The sequence below is a fragment of the Tupaia chinensis genome, unplaced genomic scaffold, assembly GCF_000334495.1.
Source record: "Tupaia chinensis unplaced genomic scaffold, TupChi_1.0 Scaffold149658_1, whole genome shotgun sequence".
Lineage (NCBI taxonomy): Eukaryota > Metazoa > Chordata > Mammalia > Scandentia > Tupaiidae > Tupaia > Tupaia belangeri.
In genome coordinates, this window is record NW_006209503.1 from 607,089 (window position 1) to 614,896 (window position 7,808).

The 7,808-nt window shown below is 46.1% G+C and overlaps 1 pseudogene; it reads left to right on the forward strand.

Moving 5' to 3' along the window:
* Window positions 1-1,796: 1,796 nt before the first annotated feature.
* LOC102497858 (heterogeneous nuclear ribonucleoprotein A1 pseudogene) lies at window positions 1,797-3,088 on the forward strand (annotated as a pseudogene).
* Window positions 3,089-7,808: the final 4,720 nt, after the last annotated feature.

The following is a 7,808-nucleotide window of genomic DNA, read 5'->3' on the forward strand; positions in this document are numbered from 1 at the left end:
ATCATTTACACCACCACAGCTTGTAAAATTAATTTTCCCAGCACAAATACACTGCACACCAGTCCAGTTAAAAGGTATTATCATACACGTTATCATCAACAGACAATCCTCCATTTCCGTGGCCCTGAAATGTTTTGTCTCTCTATTTCCCTACTCGATTTCCTTCCTTTCACCTTTCCCCACCCCCACCCTCCTCCCACACTGTCTCCAGTATCCACAACGTTCTGCATGCTTCTATATCCTCCGGTCTTTCCGTTTCCACCATAGACTGTGGACATTTGGTATATATTAAGTGAAGACTAGAATTTTTCTCTTTCATAGTCTGACTTGCTTCTCTCAGTAGTAAATCTTCCATATTCATCCACTTTCTACTAAATGCTAGGATCTGGTTGTTTTTTATGGCTGAGTAGTATTCCATAGAATATACGCGCCATACTTTTTTAATCCATTCATCTGTTCATAGACATTTGGGATGGATCCATGTCACAGCAATTGTGAATAGACTGCAATAGGGAACCAGCAGTTAGCGTAATGGCTATGTCACTGGACTCCCACGTAGTCGACCGCAGTTCACATCCCGGACCCGGTGGCTTAAAACTCACGCCGGGTGTATGTGCGTGCGTGCCCAAGATCCCGAGAGGAGAATGGAGGAGAAGGGATTGCAGCGTGACCACCCCCCCTGGGGGGTGATTTCTCGCTTTTTGTCTCTATGTCTCTCTCTGTCTGTCTGGCGAGCACACGCGCCCTATAGTGAAAAACCTCTCCCCCCCCAAAAAAAAATAGACTGCAATAAACATGGATGTGCAAACACTTTTCTGACTAGGAATAAACCTAACCGAAGAAGTCAAAGACCTCTACAAGGAAAACTATGATATACTAAAAAAAAGAAATTGAAAATGACACAAAAAAGTGGAAAGACATCCCATGTTCCTGAATTGGAAGAGTTAATGTAATCAAAATGTCACTTCTACCCAAATTAATGCACAAATTTAACACAATCCTAGTCAAATTAACAGAGAGATTCTTTTTTTTTTTGGAGAGGTTTTTCACTATAGGGCGCGTGTGCTCGCCAGACAGAGAGAGAGAGATAGAGAGACAGAAAGCGAGAAATCACCCCCCAGAGGGGAGGGCCACGCCGCAATCCCTTCTCCTCCATTCTCCTCTCAGGATCTTGGGCACGCACGCACACGGGCCCGGCGTGAGTTTTAAGCCACCGTGTCTGGGATGTGAACCGCGGTCGACTATGTGGGAGCCCAGCGACATAGCCATTACGCTAACTGCTGGTTCCCCAGAGATATTCTTCACAGATTTAGAAAAAACAAACAGAACTCATCTGGAGTTATAAAAGACCCTGTATTGCCAAAGTGAGAAGAGCAGAGTAGGAGGCGTCTCACTCCCTGACCCCAAAATGTATTACAAAGCTGTGATCATCAAAATAGCACTGGGGCCTGCAGGTGGCATAATGGTTAAGGGTGCTGGATTCCCACACCGGCAACCACAGTTTGAGTCCTGGACCTGGCAGCTTGCTTTCTCACTTTTTCTCTCTGTCCCTCCTTTTATGATCCTATACTTTATAAAGAACCATCCCTACATATGTTCTTGATATTTCTGACTGTATGAATTGGAAAACTGGACTAGCTGCTGGCATGGTGGTTGGGGTAGCTGGATCCCACGTGGCTGAGACTGAGCAGTACAAGTCCTGTACCCGATATCTTGAAAAACACGCCTAGGATATGTTCGTTAGATTACTCCTTTCTGCCTGTGGACGCTGCCGGGGAAGCATCGTTGAACTCTCTCTTCTCACTGCCATCATGTCTAAGTCCGAGTCTCCCAAAGAGCTGGAACAGCTATGGAAACTCTTTATCGGAGGGTTGAGCTTTGAAACAACCGATGAGAGCCTGAGGAGCTATTTTGAGCAATGGGGAACGCTCACAGACTGCGTGGTAATGCGAGATCCAAACACCAGCGCTCCAGGGGCTTTGGGTTTGTCACGTATGCCACTGTGGAGGAGGTGCATGCAGCCATGAATGCAAGGCCACACAAGGTGGATGGAAGAGTTGTGGAACCAAAGAGGGCTGTCTCAAGAGAAGATTCTCAAAGACCGGGTGCCCACTTAACTGTGAAAAAGATATTTGTTGGTGGCATTAAAGACGACACTGAAGAACATCACCTAAGAGATTATTTTGGTAAAATCGAAGTGATTGAAATCATGACTGACCGAGGCAGTGGCAAGAAGAGGGGCTTTGCTTTTGTGACCTTTGATGATCATGACTCTGTGGATAAGATTGTCATTCAGAAATACCATACGTGAATGGCCACAACTGTGAAGTAAAGAAAGCCCTGTCCAAATAAGAAATGGTGAGTGCTTCCTCCAGCCCTGGGGGTCGAAGTGGTTCTGGAAACTTCGGTGGTGGTCGAGGAGGTGGTTTTGGTGGTAATGACAACTTTGGTCATGGAGGAAACTTCAGTGGTCGTGATGGCTTTGGTGGCAGCCGAGGTGGTGGCAGACACGGTGGAAGAGGGGATGGCTATAATGGATTTGGTAATGATGGTGGTTATGGAGGAGGCGGCCCTGGTTACTCTGGAGGAAGCAGAGGCTATGGAAGTGGTGGACAGGGTTATGGGAACCAGGACAGTGGCTATGGCGGGAGTGGCAGCTATGACAGCTATAACAACGGAGGAGGTGGAGGCGGCTTTGGCGGTGGTAGTGGAAGCAATTTTGGAGGTGGTGGAAGCTACAACGATTTTGGCAATTACAACCATCAGTCTTCAAATTTTGGACCCATGAAGGGTGGCAACTTTGGAGGCAGAAGCTCTGGCCCTTATGGAGGTGGAGGCCAATACTTAGCCAAACGACTAAATCAAGGAGGCTGTGGGGGGTTCCAGCAGCAGCAGTAGCTATGGCAGTGGCAGAAGGTTTTAATTAACTGCCAGGAAGCAAAGCTTAGCAGGAGAGGAGAGCTAGAGAAGTGACAGGGAAGCTACAGGTTACAACAGATTTGTGAACTCAGCCAAGCACAGTGGTGGCAGGGCCGAGCTGCTACAAAGAAGACATGTTTTAGACAATACTCATGTGTATGGGCAAAAAATACGAGGTCTGTATTTGTGACTAATTGTGTAACAGGTTATTTGAGTTCTGTTCTGTGGAAAGAGTAAAGCATTCCAACAAAGGGTTTAATGTAGATTTTTTTTTTTGCACCCATGCTGTTGATTACTAAATGTAATAGTCTGATCATGATGCTGAATAAATGTGTCTTTTTAAAAATGTGCTGTGGAAAGTTAGTCTATTCTGAAGCCATCTTGGTAAACTTGCCAACAGTGTGCAGTTAGAATCCCTTCAGGGTGGTGCCAGGTTCCATTTCGAAATTAAATAATCATTACGACCTGCTTGGGTGGAGAAGCCAGTTGTCTTCAGAAACATTGGTGTAGTTGAACTGACAGTTATTGTGGCCTGAAGTCCACCCAGGCAGTCACAATTTGGTTATTACAAAATGATTGTTGGCACATCCTATGCAATATATCTAAATTGAATAATGGCACCAGATAAAATAGATGGGAATGAAGTTTGTGTATCTTCCATTATCATGTGTAATCAATAAACGATTTAATTCTCTTGAAAAACAACAACAACAAACAAACATGCCTGGTATGTGTGCGTGCATGCCCCAAATCCTGAGAGTAGAGTGAAGGAGAAGAGACAGCAGTTTGGCCATCCTCCTGGGAGGTGCTTTCTCACTCCCTGTCTCCAGCAAGTACAAGTACTGTATAGCAGAATTAAAACAAACAAAATGAAAAAAAAGTCCATATTACAAATATGTTTTAGATGATTTAATCACTATGTAAGTTTTTTCTTTCCTTTTTTTTTTTTTTTTTTTGAGAGATTTTTGCTATAGGGTGCATGCGTTCGCCAGACAGACAGAGAGAGACTGAAAGATAGAAAGCAAGAAATCACTCCCCAGGGGGGATGGCCACGCTGCAATCCTTTCTCCTCCATTCTCTTCTCGGGGTCTTGGGCACGCACGCACACGCACCCGGCGTGAGTTTTAAGCACCGAGTTCAGGACTCGAACCACAGTCGGCTACATGGGAGTTCAGCGACATAGTCATTACACTAACTGCTGGTCCCAATCACCATGTATAAGTTTTGAGAGCGGAAATGTCGAAGACAAAGTGACAAGGTGAGAGAGGATTCAGGCCCTGATATAAGCTAAAATGTGTGGCTCAAAACTCATAGGTTTAGGGCCAGTAGGTGGTGTGATGGTTGAGGGGCTGGATTTCCACATGGCTGACCACTTGGTGGCTGGCTTTCTCACTTTCCCTTTCTCTCTCTCTCTTTCTCTCTGGTCAAATTAAAAAAAAATAATAATAATAACAAATAAAGTTAAATAAATAAATAATTCTTTAAAAAAAAAAAAAACTCATAGGTTTAAATCCTTACACTCAGAGATTGACCTTAAATAGTGATAAAGACTTCAAAGAAGTCTTTAAGTTAAAGCAAAGCTGTTAGTGTGGACTGTACTCCAACCAGAATAGTGTTCTTCTAAGAAGAGGAACTCTGACACAGAGGAAAGCCAGCCATACTGAGCACAGCAAAGCCACACGAAGATCTCTGATCACTGGGCTAGACACTTAGCTTCCTACACATCTAGCAGATGTGGTTTCTGGGTATACACTGTCTGTGACTGCCAGTGGACTTAGAGCTGACTGGGAAAAGGTAGTGAAACCACCAAAGGGCTCCAAAAGTGATACTGCACTGAGCAAAGCTAAAAAACCTCCACAACATAGTGGATTCGGAGTGGAAGTAGTCTCCTCACTCACTGTAAGCAGAAAGCTGCGCGTGTGCATGAGCCAGCAGGAGTTTCCACTTTGGCACACTCTGACTGAATGCTGGAGCACCTCTGCAGCTGTTCCACTGACCCACAGGACAACTGGAAGCCTGACGTTTTCCCTCCTCATCACCTCCTCCATTCCCTGGTGGGCGCTTTCCTGCCACTATGCCTTTCCGGATGGAATGGTGCAGCTGGAGACGCCGGAGATAGCTTGAGCCAGAACACAAAGGCGGGGAAACCAAAGGACAAGATGTGAAAGGGCTTGGTAAACATGTGAATGCTGTCAAGGGGCCAAAGCACAGGCGAGAGCCCGGGAGAGGAAGTGTGGCCTCAGAAAGTGCTCCCTTGTCTCCTTCATGGGACAGTAAGAGGGCAGAACCACCTCGGACAGACATGCCCCTGTAGAGGATGCTGCAGCTGAGACCTGCTGCTTCTGGACAGCTAAGTCATGGTGAAAAGGAAGGGATCTTTCTCAGCAAATAAGGACCTCTGTTTCTACTACCCAGACTCCTCTGTGTTGCACTGTGTGCCCTGGGCAAGTTGCAGCCTTTCCACCTGCTGTTTCTTCATGCAGATAGTAACACCTGCCCTCTGGGGCTTGGCCCATAGTTATTAAGTGCAAAAGAAAGGAATAAATACTCGCCAAACTGCAAAACACCATGACGTCAAAGGCTAACTTGGAGGTGGGAGTTCTGGAGTTTTCTGTCTGCTCTAGTCTTTCATAGCCTCGAGACCAAAGGCTGCAGAGGCCCCATGTGTTGTGAAATGCAGGCCACATGGAAACCTAGGTTCTCTCCAGCTCAGCAGGAGAGCTCAGAGGTTGCTCCACCCTGGAGTTTTCTACCCTGACTATGCAATAGATCACCTGGGAGACCTTGTAAGAAACCCCATTCCCCTGCCTCACTCAGCATAACTGGATAAGAATCTGAAGATGGGGCTCTTACTTGGGTGCTTTTTCTTTTCTTTTTTCTTTCTTTCTTTCTTTTTTTTTTTTGTAAAACAAAACTCCCCGGATGATTCAAGTATGAATTCACAGCTGAGAATCACTTACCTCTGCCTGAGTTGTAGCTCTCTGCAGCTAGCAGGCACTGACTCCACACACACTGTTAGCTGGCAACTGAGCTGAGACTGGACCTCAAAGCTTGGGAACCCCAATCTTTGAAAAGTACCAGTGAGTGATTTTTGGAAATCTCTAACTTCCCCATCTATGAAAATTCATGGATTTCCTTAATAAAAACCATCCTCCACCCTAAAGGTAGCAAGGGAGCACCATCTCCAGGTGGAGAGGGACAGCTAGACCCCTGACTCTTCCTTCCTGAGAATCACCTTTTCTTCAGCAAGCTCAGTAATCACAGGTGCTAGAGTGAGGTGGATAGAGGGCCTCTAACTCCCAAATAAATGCAGCTTTGCTAAACACTGAGGGACCGCTGAAGGGAAACTGCCATAGAAAGTCTTGTCTGCCAAGCGGATCTGCTCCCCCTTCAGCCTGTTATTGGAGGAGGGAGCTGAGCTGCGTTGTGTGAACTGCTGGTCTTTTGGGTCCAGATCTCTAAGGTCAGAGACTTGCCCTAAGATGCAGAATAAAAACCACAAATGTGTGCAAAGTAAGAAAAGAGAAGTTGTAATAGAAAATAAAGGTTTTTGGGACCAGCAGGTGGCATGGTGGTAAAGGCACTGGACACTCCCACATGGCTGACCATGGTTCAAGTCCCAGACCTCATAATTTGCTTTCTCACTTTCTCTCTCGCATTCTCTGTCTCTTTGTGTCTCTCTCTGGTCAAATAAAAGAAAAAAAAAAAAAGAATGGAATAAATAAAATTTTAAAAGTAATTCTTAAAAAAAAGAAAAAGAGGGACAAACAGTTAGCATAATGGCTATGTCGCTGGACTCCCACGTAGTCGACTGTGGTTTGAGTCCCAGGCCTGGTGGCTTAAACTCACGCTGGGTACGTATGTGTGCATGCCCAAGATCACGAGAGGAGAATGGAGGAGAAGGGATTGCAGTGTGGCCATCCCCCCGGGGGGTGATTTCTTGCTTTCTATCTCTCTGTCTCTCTCTGTCTGTCTGGCAAGTGCACACGCCCCATAGCAAAAAAAAAAAAAAAAAAAACCTCTCCGAAAAAAAAAGAAAGATTTTTTAACAGAAAAAAAAATCACCCCCATGCCAGAAAGCTGTTTGGGTGGGCCACTGTTGGAGGATGACTGCAATTGGGAATGGGGTGAGGTGTTCCTTTTATTCTGGGGTCTTCTCAGGGGTATTTAGGAGGGGAGGGCTGTGATTGTAGCTGGCTTCTTGTATCTGGGTTGCATACTTCTCCCTCAGTAAGGAATCTGATTACCCGATTGCTGTCCAGTGTGTACTTTGAAGGTGTGAGCATCCCGGAAGGACGATTTTGCCCACATCAGTTTATCACCCTCATTGGGAATTAGATGTTGACCAAGCATCTCGTTGATGTGGAACAGCAGGAAGGAGGATAACAATGTTCCCCAAAATCCTTGAAGAAAGCTTAGGTAGTAAAGAAATAAACATGAGATCAGCCTTCCTCTCCTGGAGCAGTAGCTGGGTGGCAGGAAGGAGTCCTTGGAGAGAGTCTGGTTGCATCCTCTGATCAGCTGTGCTTGAAGAAGCTCATGTTCTGCTGCCTTTATCTCAGGGCTGTCCGCTGGTATCTGGCTCTCTACCTACAATGAACTCATGTGTCTCTGGAGAAGCTCACCTGTCTAGGCCCACGTGGCAGAGGCCATGTTTTCTCCAGGAGTCCAGGAAGCTCCATGAGGCCTGGTCGCAGTCTATAGAGTTCAGAACAAGGGAGAAAGGGCAGGTGACAGTCTTGGCCCATCTTTTAACCCAGGCTTCCTCTCTGGTTAATTGACACTGGAAGGGCTCCCCTTCCTCCCACCCCACGTCCCCCACAGCTGCATCCCTTCTCCTCTTCCAGGAAACCCACTGGGAGTAAGTAGCAGGGGAGTTGTTTTGGTAT